The sequence below is a fragment of the Bombus fervidus genome, chromosome 6 (assembly GCF_041682495.2).
Source record: "Bombus fervidus isolate BK054 chromosome 6, iyBomFerv1, whole genome shotgun sequence".
Classification (NCBI taxonomy): domain Eukaryota; kingdom Metazoa; phylum Arthropoda; class Insecta; order Hymenoptera; family Apidae; genus Bombus; species Bombus fervidus.
In genome coordinates this window covers 16,980,120-16,997,132 of record NC_091522.1, presented here as the reverse complement: position 1 = coordinate 16,997,132, position 17,013 = coordinate 16,980,120, and the positions used below count along the sequence as shown (strand labels likewise).

General features: G+C 44.5%; 3 protein-coding genes across 3 annotated transcripts in view; 1 reads left to right on the top strand and 2 right to left on the bottom strand.

The window, feature by feature from the left end:
- The window catches only part of Mrps17 (mitochondrial ribosomal protein S17), a 200,258-nt gene that overhangs the window by 82,631 nt on the left and 100,614 nt on the right, over positions 1–17,013 (top strand). The gene's annotated exons all lie outside the window — the stretch shown is intronic.
- Positions 1–17,013, bottom strand: part of Tei (irregular chiasm C-roughest protein teiresias) — a 321,545-nt gene that overhangs the window by 215,030 nt on the left and 89,502 nt on the right. The gene's annotated exons all lie outside the window — the stretch shown is intronic.
- Nop10 (Nop10 ribonucleoprotein) overlaps positions 9,848–17,013 on the bottom strand; it is a 144,677-nt gene continuing 137,511 nt past the window's right edge. The window contains exon 4 of the mRNA XM_072004995.1: positions 9,848–9,861. The gene's annotated coding sequence lies outside the window, so the exon portion shown is untranslated. The remainder of the gene's footprint in view (positions 9,862–17,013) is intronic.

The window sequence follows — 17,013 nt, the reverse complement described above, 5'->3', positions numbered from 1 at the left end:
TCTTTTATACGTCTGATATTTCGTCGCGTTCCACGTTGCTCCGCTGTTGCAGATAGCTTCTCTACAAACAAATTTCTCCATTACTCGACGCACAGAGGAGACAGTATTATTTGGTTGTGCGTGAATTCGATAGCCTATAGTTGGACCTATCGAAAACGAGTTCACGTGGAACGCGTGCAATCAGTTTGGAAAATTCCTCTTTTTCGATAGTAAACCTGCTGCGTTCGGCTCGTACGAATACCACGCGCGCTGTTCCCTATATTAACCCATACTTTCGACGCTAGCAATCGTTCGCTTTTGAATGGCGTTCGCGACCGCCACGGCTGACTTGCAGCACTTTGAAAAAATGTACGCGCTGACGAAAATGCAAGCAAACGCGGCGAGGGTGTCGATAAACGGTCCATTAGCCCGATCGAAAATGGCCATTTGCCGGCCGCGTTACGTAAAATATAATACGTTGCGTGTCGAACGGTGAATTTCGCGTAGCATCGATGGAGCGGCGAGTTGGCGTGATCGCCCGCTGTCTTCGCAAAATACAATGTACCTTGTCGCTATAAATATCCAGCTTAAATATTTGCGCATCAATATCGGCCGTGATATTTATTAGCCTGTGTAAAAGCCGATGGGCTTGAATTTTACGGAAACACGGACCGGTTACGGCCGAATGCGCATCTAGCGGGACGCCAGTGAATCTATAGAGATGCACGGTAAGAGGGAAAAGTAAGAAGTAGCTCGGCCAGGCGGTGCGCTATGGCTGCAAGACGGGCCGCGATAAAGGAATTTATGTCCACGCGAGATTTACGTTCCCTTATGCTTTTACAAGATACGCGACGTTGGAGGTTACGGTCCCCGGCACCGCACGATACGCCGCTTTGTACGATGCTGGCAGAGTTTGTATGCGGCGTACGTGTGCCCGGGTTGCTAGCCGGCGTTGGTCACCGCCGGTAGAGAACGGGTTTGAGGCAAATACGAGAGCAGAAAGGCAAAGAGAGACGAGAAAAAGGCGAAGGAAACGGCGAAGATATAGGAGATTGGGGACTCCGGGGAAGCGAGCGGAGAAAGCGGAAGAAACGCGGTGGACGGAAAAAAGCTGGAAGAAAGCGGAGGATGAGAGAAAGATAGGAGGAGGAAATGCGGATGAAAGAGGGCGAGGAGAAGAAAAAAAGAAATATAGAAAAAGAGAAGATGCATGAGAATAGAAAATAGCGGCAAGAAGGGAATAGGGAAAAACATGGGGGAGGATCGAAAGTAAGAGAATGTAGGGCGAACGTATATAGAACGTAGAAGAAAAGAGAAGTATGGAGGAAGCGGAGATCTATAAGAACGGAGAGCGATGGCAAGAAAAGGAAATGGTATTTCGAAAGTATATCCCAGTCGGTGCGAAGACCTCGCGATTTCCAAAGGTCCGACTGCAATTTTTTCGTATAAATTTCAAAGGATTCCCCAAGGCGGAAACGGAACCATGAGCACGAGAAAGCGCAAGACAAACGCACACGTATCCCACGGGAGAGCATAAATGTAAGAAAAGGGAACGAAAGAATAATTCGAGTCTGAGACCGGATGATAGTTCCGCGATATCGTACGGTCACCTTTGCATAAGCCTGCTTTATGCTTTTATCGGAGACAATCTCGAAAAGGTTCGGCCTCCTTTTGTAGAAGCATCGGTCGCGATTCACCTGCTGCAACCCGTGTCTTCTAAAGCCCTTCTTTCGTCGACTGTGTGTAGCCCTTTCGAGATGCCTGGCAAGAACGCGCCAACCCTTAACCGAGTTTACTTCCATCCGACACCACTTCCACGAGACCCCACCGCCTCTTTCTTTCCCGCCACTTCACACATGCTATTCTCGCTCGATTTTCCTTGAGCACCGTTGGCCCCGTGATGGCTCTCCAACGTCTACCCACCCTCCATCGCGCGATCCAATTGAATTTGTAGAGGCGCACGCATAAACGGTGTTTATATCCGACGGTGCAGATGAAAAAGATGGCTCGTGCGATTCAGCGGACATGGTCGATGCTTCGGCTGCTAATTTTCGCGATGATCTCGAGTAACGCAGCATTCGTCAGGGCGATGGAAAGCTCGCGATCGCAGTCGAAACGTTTCGATAGAAATTCGTACTGTAAATCTTCGGAAGGATGTAGAGACAGCGTTACGTCGAAGGTTTACCAACACTCGCGCGAAACTATGCGAACATTGCCACTTTGAAATTACGATAAAATATTCATATACAGCGAACGTGAAAAGCATTTGCACCTCGTTGTATTTGTTATACATGGAACATAATATATAGGTACTAAATACTATAATTAGGTTCAAGTATAGCTAGAGACGTAAGGGATATCATCTTACGTGTTGTTCCACCTTTTGCCAACTATATTTATAACACGCGCCATCGATCGATTCATATTCGAGCAAGAGCTGTGAATCGTTTTTACAAGCAGTCGAAACGCAAGCATAACGAAGCACGCGAAAGGGAAAAATGGCGCGATCGATTATCGGTGCTGTTAAGCTTCGACAACGAAAAGTAACGAGAAAGTCGGTGCCAGGCCGGTAATCACGGGAGCACTTAAACGGTAGTTGCGTAAGTCTAGCGAGCAAAGTGTCGGCGCGAAACGCGACGGATCTCGATCGACGACGAGAAACGAAATATTTCTCGACGGAGCCGCGTTTCCGCCACCAGCGACGAAGACAGCAAGGGAAACCGTTAGACCGTAGAAAGCGTAGTAAGTCTTTGATGAGCAACAGCCACCGTGGAAGGGAAGAAGAGGAGTGCGCTCTATTGAATGGCGCGCGATAAAAGAGTGCAGCGACTCGCTTGAATGCGGCCAAAGTTAGCGGAACGCCGCGAGAACGCGAACGGAGACGAAAAAGAGCGAAGAGCGGAGCGTACGAAGAACAAGAATGGAGAGAGATACGGAACGAGAAACGGGAGAGGGAGAAACGCGAAAAGTTCCATCGCAACGGAACAACGCTTGCAAGCAGCGTGTAACGTGTAGCCGGAACGAGTAAACAAAAAGAAATCTCTCACGGGTAAGCTTCATTAAACAGACGCCGGGGGGAGGAGGGTGTTATAGGCGGAAAGTAAGATGCGAATGGTAGAATGGGGATAGTAAAGAGGATCGTAGTACCACGATGCAATGGAAAATAAAAAATGGCGTAGAGAAGAGGATAGCAAGAAGAAAGAGAGACGAAAACGATAAGAAAGGAAGTGGGGAATAGGAACGAGAGAGAGAGAGAGGGAGAGAGAGAAGGTAGGGCGAAGGGGCTGGCATAAACTGTCCCCTTTGTGCGGGAAATTGCGTTTTAATTCCCGCATTCAGGGTTCCCCGGTACCAGCCGGCAGTGCTCGTATACACGCCATACACGACTTTCATGCATTTTACATGGTCAGCACCTGCCGGCACATTGCGCCGCGCTGTGTGTAAAGAGTCGTCGAGAGAGCACGATGGCCACAGCTCGAAAGAGCCGCTTATCAACGGTGAGGAACCTCTTTTGGACTTTTACCACGTCGATTTGCTAGTCATGGCCAATTGGCTGAACAATAAGCATTACGGTGGAAAGTACGATTGCCGAGCGTGAAAGGTTCGCGATAAAGCCACCAACGGTTCCGTGTAATTAACAATGAACGCTCTTGAATAACCGTGCGACGATTCGGCAAACGACGAGAAAAAATCGGGACACCGTGATCGGCGCGAGGTAATAAAGCTTCCACGGAAAGATTGCGAATAGGTGACGGTAGAAATTCACGTACTTTGGAAAAGATTACAATTTTATCTAAGAAATTGTCGCATTCCAAATACGTTTCGTGGCTTGGGATTCGTAAATCTATGAGATAGCCGTGTTATAACCCTTGCTAAACGCGTAAAGTCCTCTTTGATCGTCGTGAACATCACAATTACTCGGGTATAAATCAAAAGCTCGAACATAAAGAAAGGGAAGGGAGTAAGGGACTGGAAAGAATTTGTCATCGTTGTAGGCTAACCCCGTACCGTACTCTCGTTCCCCCTTGATTGCGCGAAACTGTAGCACATCCAATCTCGCGGCGAAAATCTTTTCATGCGGTAGTTCTGATGCAAGAAGAGCGGTAGCAAAAATTTATCGGCGCGTTCGAGCTAAATGGGTCCCTCGGTAGATGAGGCCTCGTTTATTAGTAATCGTGCAAATCTTTCGAGAGCACTCGGCGAGAGGGTCAACCGGCCAGAAACCGTACGCGGTTCGCAGAGGGGTGAAAAAGTGAGAAAGAGAAGGCTAAGCAGAAGGACAGAACTGAACAAACCGTAGATAAGGGTTGCTGGTGATTGCCCCATAAAATATGTATGCTACGAGCGTCGACCTTTTTCTTTTCTTCCCCCTAGCTCTCCCGCGTGTTCGCCCACCTCCGCGAATTTTCTTGCTTTTTATACGCAGCACGGACGTCTTCGATCCCTGGAGCAACGAGCGACACCGATGTCGAGACATAGTGGATTCGTGCGAGTCTCTACGTACATGCGAGACTTTACGTGCCTTATATGGGGTGTCTCGCGTTCTTAGAATCAACGTTGGGGACTTGGACGGGAAATTGCTAGTAAAATCGGAGAATTCTCTGCTTTAAATAACCGAGCGTAGCAGTAACGTTGAGAAATGGCAAAGTACCTTAACAAGAATAAAGATAAAACACGGAAGAGCGAAAGAAGTATCGTAGAATATTCAAGGAAGTAGTATATAGTCCGTAGTTGGACACATTTTTCGAACAATGCCGACACGCTATACAACATTTTTCTACAACTTTCATCGCTTTCACGGGAAACATTTTTCGCGCAAACGAAGAATTTTTTACTTACGTAATAAAAAAAAAAAAAGCGTTCGAATTACAATGCTGTTCTCATCCCTTTCAAGAGCAACGTGAAATCTTCCATGTAATATGCAAGACCCTTTCATTTCGCTATGAATTTTAACAAGAACGTACTCCATGAATCTTAATGTATTCGTAGCGAATCTTTCGAGATAAAATTAACGGAACACCCTGTATGTACCAGTATGAGTTCTCCCACATGCTACATTCTCTCTCTCTCTCTCTCTCACACACACACACTCACACACCCTTTGCCTACGACTACACTGTTTGTTTCTGTCTGTCGAACTTTGGACCTTCCTCCACCGAGTCGCCTATCCCTCCTTTTTTTTCTCTCCTCCTTCTTTGTCATCGTATATCGGCCCCATGACGCTCTTTGCCAGAAGGGCTCTAAAGGGAGAAGACCCGCACCGATGCCAATATTCCCCTGCCGATGAAAACAGAAACTCAATGGAACCGTGGCAATCTCTCGCCTCCCTTTGCTCGCCCAGATGCAAATTCGGATATGCGTCTTCGAGAGTCTGTCTGCCGCAACGACGGATAGGTGTCGGCGAACGCCGAAGAATATTTTCGCATCGCGGATTCGCGTTTTGCTCTCCTCTGCTTTTCCCCGTCCAATGTGTCCAATCCGCGGGAATTGACGAATGGAAAATCGCAACACAAAAGAAACGAATATCTGTCCCGTTGAACGACGTGCCTTGGAGATTATCTACGAATTAAACGAGCGCGAAATTTCAACGAAAATGTTACGACGAACGGTCGCGGGGTCGCTCAACGATTTTCCATAAAACGGAAAATTACAAACGAATCCATGCAAATTACAATTCGTATATACAATGCGCATGCAAAATGTTTCATAATAACGCTCGTTAATTTCTTTTTAACGAGTCGTGTATGCAGAGTATCAGATGCATACGTTGCTCTTTATGCGCAAGAAACAAACAAACGTTCGCGAATAATGGAATTGTTTTCTGCTTATTTATTACGATGTATTTCTCCCTTTAGACCGGCTAGTGACTCGACTAACCGAATAGTATAACAGGACGCGAGCACGAGCATGTTAAAACGTCACGTTACGCGATAACGTACATGCTTGCTCGTACTGTAACAGCTTAAGCTTCCGTACCTAATCGCGCTTCGAAAAGTTGACCGATATTACGAAGCTCGAACGTGTAAAGCACGTGACGGAAACACGCGGCGAGATTATCGAAAGATGGAGGGAAAATGTGGCAAGTCTTTAAGGAAACATCGGTGCACGTTGTTCAGAGTTGCGTTCAACTTCTCACGCGTGGAATTAAATTACGTTCGAGACGGATCAGCTCGTACAATCGAGACTAATACGCGTAGAAATCGGACTTCCGTTTCGGAAATATTTTCGATCCAGTCGAGGCGGGCTTCCTTCGACGGCGTACGAATTCAACGAGGAAATTTTCCGAAGCGGTATACGAGCATCTGAAATTTAAATGCACGCGAATTTGTTGGTTTCGCGAAAAAACCCATACGAAACGTCGACAAAGAAAAACGAGGAGAGTAGCAGCGAGAGAGACGGAGAAAAGAAAAGAGAAAGATGGGAAAAAAGCGAATAGCTAGCGAGCATTGACTGTACATTATAAATTCAAGTTTGCATACCGAGTTTCGTTCGTAACGATATTCCTCGATGCGCCGCACGAAATATCCGTTTTATACAAAAGAAGAACACCGGAGTAAACCGTAGGTAATAGAATAAACACGCGAATCGATGCGCGATGTTGAAACGCGGCGCACACGGATTCGCTTGTTTGCCAACGTTTTCGCGCTTGTCTTTCACGAACGTTCACGAAAATACAGTTTATTAACTCGATGCTTTGATGGACCGAACATTTTCCCGGGCCAACTTCGAACGCTGTACGAGATATTTTTAATCCACGAAATTTCTAGCTAACACGGAACCGAGTCTGCTCACCGGTTCCAAAGAAAGATAAACGGCAAGTTCGTCGATGGTGGATGATAGGAGCGCGAGAACCGGCACTGTTTCCTCGGAGAACGTTAAAAATTGCGAAATGGAGAAAATGGACCGGGTAACGCGAGCACGAACGCGAAGAACCCGAATGAAAATGGTACGGCAAGCGATAGATAAAGGAAGAAACGTGTTGCGCTGCTTTCATAATCAGTAAAAATAGCATCGTGCAAAGCAGTGTCAAATATAATCCAGATGAACTGTGCTGGCTAGCGTTCGTTCAACCCTCTGATGGTATAGGACGCGTCGAACTCGCGATAACGCAAATATCACGATGAATATATTCAAAGCAATACGTTCGTCGAGGATGGAAAAACAGAAGGGAAACGAGCGAGACATCTTCGTTGGTGACACAAATAAAAAGACTCGAACATGGAGAAAATTCGCGTAAATCCTGATTATTCGCAGCTTTTTCGGATTTCTCATTCCGTATCGACGTTTCCACTTCCTTTACGAAAATTCTTCGAGCGGTTGCCTCGAGGTATAACGACCAAACCGAAGTGGTTGGCGAGTTCTCCAGGCGGATTTATAGCTCGCCTTAAGAAACAACGACCGTCGCCCATTTGTTCCTCCGGCAAAGATCGTTATCCCTCGAACGGGCTCCGATAATTTCAAAAAAAAAAAAAAAAAAAAACCGATGATATATCGCCGGTCATTAATTCGAGTACCGACCGACCCCAGCCAAAGTAACAGGTATTTCTTTTTATTCTACGCGGCATATGTCCTTGCCCCCGTGGCTGACGATTAGAATACGAGCCGTGTCACGCGACAATCGACGCCATCGCATCCCTCTTACCGCATTCCCGAACGTTCAACCTCTGAACCGTACGCTCCAAGGTATTCGAACGTATTCGTACGGGTGTTCCTGCTTTTCCCTTTTCACGCACAGTCTGCGGAGCGACACGTGGCTGAAAACGCCCGTAGCGTCGGTCGAATCGATCGGAAAGGAGGTATCGTCCATCGACGTGACGCAAAGAGAAATTTTTCAGCGGCGTCGACGATCGTTTCTCCGTTTTCTGTGAACCACTCGCACCGCCCCTGTCCTTGGGGTGCTACGCGAACTTTATAACGCGAGAGGAAGTCAGCTATGGGCGATGGGTAGCGTCGCGCCGCTTGCGTTTCCGTCGTTGAGCATTCCGTCACGTATTTCTTCCGCGTATTTCGCCTGTTTGGTGTATGGTTCGTTCGTCACGAGGACAAAACACCGTCGACCGTGTGACGACTTCGTTTCGCATGGAAACACGACGTTACAACGAACTGCGTGCTTAAGAAATCTTCCGGTTACGTGTCCTCGTGACAGCCAGATGTCGATGACCGATATGTCGATTACGTATGGACGTGTACGGTCGTCGTTAGCAGTTAGAGCGACTCGAAGTGCGTTTGGGGAGGTAGTTTCAAGTTGTTCGAAGGGGTGGAATATATATATATATATATATATATATATATAGTGTATAGTTGTCGTCTAGTTTCGAGTCATAGTGTAATGGGCGCCAATGGGTTAGGTGTGTTCGATTCTCCGTCGAAGTAAATTCGACTGTCTGATTGCCTTCGCTTCTTTTAATATCGACGAATAAGATACAGCGAATATGTTAATGCGAGTATCTTACGATTAACGTCGACGTAAAAGACGTAGATTTATACGTAGTTGGTGTAATAAAGTGAAAAATAAAAGAACGCCTTGCCGAGGGATCGAAATTTTATTCTAAGATATACCCCGAGGTATTGGAGAAGATTTGATTCTCGTATTTTTCTCAAGATCCGGTCGTAAATCAAAACGCTGGATCGTGCCAAGTAGAAGCAACGGCGTAAAAATAATTTTAGAACGGTGGGTAAGATTCAGCTCTTCCGAAAATGCTTAAGCCGTGGTTAATCGCTTAATCCATCGACATAGATCTCTTTGTGCGCTCACAATAGGTCAGGATTGGTTGCAGTAGACCGTGACTACTTCCGACGAATATTTCCACGGTGAAAGCCACTCGTTTGATTCGTATCTGCGATCGTTATCGGACTGCATATCTAAAAATTATTTTTAACGAGACGATGCATTTGGTTGAAATCGTTCGACCATTCGCAACTGTATATCACGCGAAAATAAGTTTTTATTTGAAAGTCGCGGAAGATATTACGCGATAACAGGTTCGTCACGTCTCTCGAAAAGAAAATATTTGCATATTTCAACATTTATCAACGCGACACAGTTCGCCGAACATACACATAAATATTGAATTCACGACACTGGCGAATAATTGCGCCCTGTACGAGTGTTATCTGCCGCCAATAACATCCAACTTTAATAGTACTACCCTCGGAACGACTTACAACTACCCTCTCGTTGCCACAGCACTTCTGCTCTCCTGCACGTGGCTACTTACACGAGCATATCGACCGTAGGAGTTATCTTGTGACGTAATTATAACTTGTAGTTTCTAGTACTTTAGTTCACGGAGGTTAGTGCAAGGAGGAACAGGAGAAACAGGGGAAGAACAGCGCCGCAGTCTGAGAGATCGTCATTTGCCTGCCTCCGCTGAACAGAGATAGCGCGAAAGAGCGGGACAAACGGACGCGTAAAATGACAGATAAAGGACGAGAGAGAGAGAGAGAGAGAGACTGAGAAAGAGAGAGAGAACATGAGAGGAAAATGACAAAGAGTGAGAATATCGTGGTGTTTGTAACATGGAAGGTAAACGAAGAAAAAGTGGAGACGATGGAAAGAACACGTAAAAGTAGAAAAATGAAAAAGAGAAGGAAGAAAGGAAGACAGAAATTAAAAAAAGGGAAAACAAGGGCAGAAGGAAAAGGACAGCAGAGATTCGAATGCGATTTCGTGGTTTCGAATTCTCCCAGAAACAAGGCGGTTATCCGTTTCTGTTGCTAGTGTACCGTCGTTTTTGCCTACGATTCACCGCGAGCAAAGACATAAACGCGAGTACTGTATGATCGTGGATACTCGCTATATTTCACGATGATTATTCGTTTTAATTACTGTGTCGAAACGGTTTCGTCTTCCTGCGCGACTAGGAATCGCGCATATAATTGCTGGTTAGAGACAACACCAGCAGTCGTGTGCCCTTTGAAACACAAAGCATCGGTGCAACGTTGGATATCAAATATTTGATCCTACCTTTGGGCACGGATAGTCGAGCGAAGAGGAAAAACACTAACGTGACAGCACTCGAAAGAGATGGAAACGGTGGTATTTCATTTTCGGCAACATATTTGCCCTTTGAACGTCATTGAACCGCGAAACCTTTATCACAGAAGCGTTTCCACACGGTGTAACCCTCGTCTCGACACTTGCAGCGTTGTTTGCTCGCTGTGAAACGACAACCAACACTTTACACTACGCTTTTTCTTTTTTGCTTCGAATCACTCGGAGATATGCGACGAAGGCGCAATTAACGATTGTTCACGCTTTCACCAATTAAGGCCGTAGAGATATCGAAAAAAACAAGTGTCGCGACTCCCTTTCTTTATATTCTGTCCCCTGTTTCTCTCTTCTGTTGCAGCCAACGATTTCACGGCTTTTAGTTTACAAGACACTTGACTGGCTGCGGAAACGCAGAAGCGTTGCGGAGAGGTGAGGCGAAAACAGATCGTGGAAAGTTCCTCGCAATTTTACAGTTCACAGATTGAACGAAAACGAAACTAAATTATCTTATTTCCAGTTCTTAATACGGTAACTTCTAATTACAAATTTTGTCATCCACCTTTTTTGGCGATATCTTAGAAGACACGATCAGAGAAAATACAAGTCGAACGTTATTTATCTACGTTAATCGCAACGCGGCAATAAAACATCTTGCTACGTTAATATGTATATACCGAGCTATATTGTACGTAACAAGTTACGCTATACTAATTAATCCTCTTATACGATATGTACTTGAATGCTTGTCCGAGCAAATATCGTCTCCTTCGACTTGACAAACCACCTATTACTTGCGCCGCTTGTCCGCTCAATAGTTCCATTTTATTCGACGAAACAACCTACTGGTCGTGTCTGACCAGATACGACGCTATTCTACTTGCCGCGCTAGGACGAATCTATCTTACTTATCTGGTAAGACAGAAGTCCACACAAAGGTACAAAACATCAAGTCCAATTCTACTGCTTGTCAGATGAGACTCTTAATGCTTCGCTGACCATCCTAGAGTAACAATTTTCTAGCTGGTATTATTCATCTTGTAACGCTGTAATGGAATAATGTAAGAAACAGAGAAAAGAAAAAAACTAAGGAAAACGGAAAGAAGATACGTTTATTTCAAAATCTAAATACTAGTTATAGCTGAATTAAAAAATGATGTTAGATCAGGTTAGGTCAGGTCAGAGGGTAGTTTGATGATTCAAGAATGGGAAAGAGAGGGAAAGAGAAGAAGACGAAGGAAAACGGAAGGAAGATACGTTTGTTTCAAAATCTAAACACTAGCGTAGTTATAGCTGAATTAAAAAATGATGTTAGGTCAGGTCAGAAGGTAGTTTGATGATTCAAGAATGGGAAGAAGAGGGAAAAAGAAGAAGACGAAGGAAAGCGGAAAGAAGATACGTTTGTTCCAAAATCTAAATACTAGTTATAGCTGAATTAAGAAATGATGTTACATCAGGTTAGAAGATAGTTTGATGATTCAAGAATTGTCTGCGTTGATGCGAATCCCTTTGATAACAAGCGCCAGTAACGGTGAAAGGAGCGAGCTGACGTTTAATATCATATGACCGATAATTAATTGAGCTCGACGTACGATGTACTTTGTTCGTAACTCTGTAATTCCGTGGAATTCAAAGAATAGTTAAACAGTGCGGTTAAATTTCGGTGTCAATCGAGAACGAAGATATACGATTGGAAGTGTTGGAAAGACGTGAAAATTAGTTGACCAAAAGAGGGAAACTCGTTTAACTCGACTAGAAGCAAATCGCGCAGCTATCAATTCAATTTGGTTTCCGGTTGCTGCAACGCGAGCATAGTGTCGTCTTACGGGGCAAAACAGCCGCCCGTGTATTCGTAATTTTCGTAACACAATACGCAGCACCGTGTGCACTTGGTGCGGGCAAGCGAAAGCACGCGTGCGCTAGTTTACGTATATCCACGATTGACAAATTTTCAACGAGAGGACGGCAACACGTCTCCTATTAATTCGCCGCTATCGTTTATAATATGGCGTTGTTGCGAACTTTCTGAAACAGCCTGATTAATTTAACTCGAGCTTATGAAATTGCACCCAAAGCGAGCTTCATTCGCGCATATGCCGGAACGTTCTACGAACCCAAGCAACGGGTACAACTTGTGACAGAAACGCATGGCCGCCCAGCCGGGGAAACACACTTCCGGTTAAACGTCGTGGATCTTTTTTCTTTTTCTTTTTCTTTCTTTTACTTTTTATTTTCCCCTTGGTAAATCCACGGCATAACCGGATGCCTGTCAAGATTTATCACTCCTGTAAAAAGACACGAAAGGGGAAAAAATGCTTTTCAACACCCTGACCTTGCTTTTCCCCTTTTACTCTCGTTTCCTCCCAAGGGACCAGCGGCCGGGTTTATCGAACCACGCGAAGAATAATGAATCACACGCGGTACTATATCACCTGTTCCGGCGGGTTTGCGGTTGACAATTTCAAGTCAATCTAGAGCGAAGGGCAACGTATACGTTCTACGTTTCTAAGTTTTTAATTACTCGTGTTGAAAGAAAAAACGAAACAGTCTGGTACGATCGATCTAGATTTCGATTTTTGATAAAAATGAAAATCGATCGATTTCAGTCACTGCAACGTTCGCGAGTAAATGCAAATGCGATAATTGCAATTCAATCGAGCAAAATCGAAAGGATTAATAAACGACAGTCCATCTGATACGAGGGAAATTCTAACAATGTTTCCCCTGTACAGCTTCAATTTTAATACCTACCCGATCATTTGTGACGTTCATCAGCCTGTGTTTGAATATTATAATGTAATTATTATGAAATTATACAATGACAGCGTAATAATCTTCGAGAGAATAATGCGAAAGCTTTTGTAATTGTCACGTCGCTTATTTGACGACTGCCCCTGCGTGGAGTAATTTGCGACAATCTCGTTAATAAATAATTAGAATTATCGTATCGTATAATACGGAATATTAATCGCATGTCGCCATTATTTATTGGGATCTTACCGAAATTCGCACTTTGGAAGCTAACGTTGAACAGAGAGACGAGAGGAAAGCGAGAGAGAGAGAGAGAGAGAGAGGGGAGGAAAGATTATAGCAACGGTGAAGAACAGAAAACGAATAGTACAAAGTGTAAATAACACAGTGCTGAACTTTCTAATTAATAATACCGCGAACGATTAATTATAGAGGGGAAAAACTTTCGAACAAACACGCCGACCGCTTTTTAACGCGGCTGTTGTGGCCGGTGGTTTGGTACAATTTCCGCGTAATTACTGAAGTAATACCAAAACAACTCTCGTTAAAACTATTCTGGCCGAAGTAGGACGATGTCAAGTGGAAGCAGAGGTGAAGGTTTTAGAAAACTACCAAACGAATAGTAGCGAATACCGTTTCAATTATTACCCGTGTTATTATTCCGAAACGGCCTAAACTATTTCAACTTTTTGTTAAACGAAACGGAACAACATAGCGTACGTGTACGATGAATAATCGGCTTTCCGATAAAATTCAAGAATTCGAAAATTCCGCCTTCCGTTTCCCCCGTACAATTCTTGGCAAACGATGCACGCGACGCGTTTCTCCTCCGGTTGCCGGTTCAACTTTGACTTCATCTAGAACGCTTCAGTTCCCTTCAGGCGCGTTATCAAACTTCACCCAGATTCTACGGTTGTTCACAGCTGCGGATCCATCGCGAACCGGCTACACAGCTCTTTACGAATTTACAGCTCGCTCTGGCCGAGTTTCATCTGAATTTGCAACTTGAAGCACCAACGGTCAACCGACTTCTCACGAGAGACACGACTGTGTACCGACACAATTATGAATCGTATCACGTTTCATGATCAACCGTAGCCTTAATTGGATCGCGTGGACAACGACGATTACGAAACTATTCGGAGGGGATCGTAGTACGTTTACGAGGCAGCTAAATCGAATAAATCATCGATCGTTGATCCCGGGATAACTTCGGCCGCCACCAAGTTGATGACAACGAAATCCTTTCGTCGACGACAAAGGGAATATGGAACGACGTATCATCGAACATGGAATTATCAGTGTGATGGCAAGCTGCGTGAATTTCCTCGACAAGCAACGCGTATCGATATTGACGTAGTATCGACCGACGAAAGCGGCGGAACAAATGAAAACGTTAATTCGAAACCAGGTTGACCAGGCATCGAGCTGAACGAGAACGATCGAAAGCTTTGAGCCAGCTCGAGTGCAATAAGAGCCCTGCTGCGCCAATGAAATCTAACGAGCCGCGGTTAATTTTTCTAATTTACGAGAGCTTTCGCCGAATGCCTGAATGACCAGGTTTCACGAGCACTCGCGAGAATTTGATAGTTCCGTCGAACGTTTCTCGTCTGATGAATTGAATTCTCTAAACGATGAAATCACCGGAACGAAATTAATTGCTCGTTCCAACTTATAGCTTTCTATTCATACCGAGTAGAGTTAGGCTAGTTTATATTTCAGAAAAAAAAAAAAAAGAAAACGTGCGGATTTACCAACTTATTAAAATAATTGCCCTCACCGTCTCGGTGGTGTCACGTTATTTTTATCATCTTCTCGGTGTAACATTAAAATAATACATCGAGCTTGTAAGAGGACGAAGGATAATTTTTCAAAGGATTTTTATAGATTTACAAACTTTGGTCATCGATAATCGTAGTGTTAACTGTAGCGGAAGAATAACGATAGGTATCGTCCTATCTTAAGATATTTTCCTCGCGATAATAAATAACGAAGGATATTCGGTTAAAAAACACAAATTATTTCATCCAACACCGCATAAATCGTATCTTTTTGATCGACCTACCGTACGAGTGTTCGTAATTCGGCAATAGCCGATCGTTGGTCGATACTGTCCTCTTCTTCGAAGCCTCGAAGCGCCCTCGAAATGTTCATCGAAAAATCCTCGACCGCGTAACCCACATGCGTCAATCGTTTCCTGTATGCCACTACGAGATCGAGTTGGCGTCACGAAAAAGATCAGCGATTATCGATAACTCTTGGAATTTTCAAACGGATCTACGTATATGATCGACCAACAAGTTTCACGATTTCCAACCGACGAATTAACGCACTCGCCGTCAATAATTTCCGCAACATCCGGAGAAAAAGAATTTGAACAGTTTGCCTTTAAATACAACGTTATCGGGTTATGAACGTTTTCATCGTGCGTGTATTCGTGAGAATTTAAAAAGTCTGCCTCCCTTAGATATCCAGGCGAAAAATTGTGCTTTTTCTCAGAGTCGAAATATTGATAATAAACGGTCGCAAGATTCAAGGTACCAGCGAGTCGTTTGTTTTCCTCGGAGAAACGGAACTCTTTCGTCCTTTGTCGAGAACAGGCTGAAAACTTCTTTCGAATACGCGGACGCTGCGGGCTAACCGAAAGAACATACTAAGAACCGGAGGATTACGGAGGCACGCGGGCTCGAGGTTGGCCAAAAGCTTTTGTCTAGAATTGCTTGAAAACCGGCAATGAGAGTCCTCCGAAACCCTCCCCCTATCCAGACCAATTACCTTCTTTTCTTTCGTCCTTTTCTCAAGTCCCCTCTTTGCCCTTTTTTTCCCCTCGAGGTGTCGCGAACCTCATCCCGCGACAGAAATTTCGTTCGCGTTCAATTTTAGCCGCGGGATAAGGGATAAATGCCAAAGTCGTCCGTCTCTGCCGTTCTTCTCTCGCCCTCTCTTCCTTCTCTCTTCCTACTTACCGTTTCCCGTCCCTTTGCCTTCCACGCTTACTCCTACGCCCTCTTCTCTTTGCCAGGGCTAGGGCTACTCGTCACACTTTCGAGTATCGCGCGGAATTAAAAGAAGACGAGCAGACGTTTTCGTTTCACGCTTCGCAACATATATGGTTTCGACGAGATCGAAAAGCGGCTTACCGTAAAACGTACTGATCCGTGAAAGCGTTAGGACGTGTAGGTTTTTGCAATTTTATACGCGTCGTTTCGTACGCTTCGGTTTTAGAATTATCAAGTTAATTAATCTGCTGCACCATTGATCCTTTTAGTTTGCACAGGCTTAAGAGATTACGTTGGAATTAATGATTCTTCGAATGTCACGTATACCTATATCCAGTCACGTATACCTATTTGTATGCCACACGGAGTCTCTAAATCGTAATCATCGAATTCTGGATAAACCGTCGACGTTTAAGAATTCAGGCAACCAGCGAACGCGCTACTCAAACAGACGCAGCTTACGAAATTAAGCCTGGCTATGGTTCTCTGTTTAATGTCGCCTCTTTAACCACCCTACGATTATTACGGCCGACAAAAGTGTACATTCTGCATGATGAAAATGGAAATAAGAAGATTACGGGGAAGATGTAAGTTCCTATCGACGTATTTTACAAAGATCGTGCAAGTTTCCAAAATTCAGCGTTGCCAGTTTATGGAATTTTTATGAAAAGCTAAAAATTGGTCGTTTCGGCTATTTCGATTGCTTTACGGTTAATTGGAACGCAGGGAAACGATAAGATACAACGTGCGTGTCTATCATCGAACTTATCATCGAATACACGATAGCGATAACTCTCGATAGTTCTTCTTCTGCCAAAATTGATACTACGAATCGTACGCTGGCAGGAATACGAATTACCACGCGAGAAAACGTGGCACGAGTTCGTCCGGAGTTGTTACAAATTCCAGCTGCGAGTCGAGAACTTTTAATTCCGCGTGATGTACAGCTGTACCGTACGTACTCTCACTTCGGACCACCGACTGATCGATAACGAGAGTGAAATTGAAATTGGCCGACGCCATATCGGCCGCTGGAAATCCATCGCCCTGGAAATTACACGCTGAGTTAAATATGATTTTTCGACTTCGTTTGCTCGAGTTAAATATTGTATACGCGCCACAGCGAATCATCTTCCATGATCGAAGGACAAAACGCTGTTTAAGATATTTTGGTAAATTATATTCCCGTTATACGTTAGTAGAACTTTTCCAAATGAAAGTGTCGTTTGTGAAACGTTCGATGCGTAAAATTTGCATAAAGTTTTAAACAGAGTCTAGCGAATCGTTGTATTA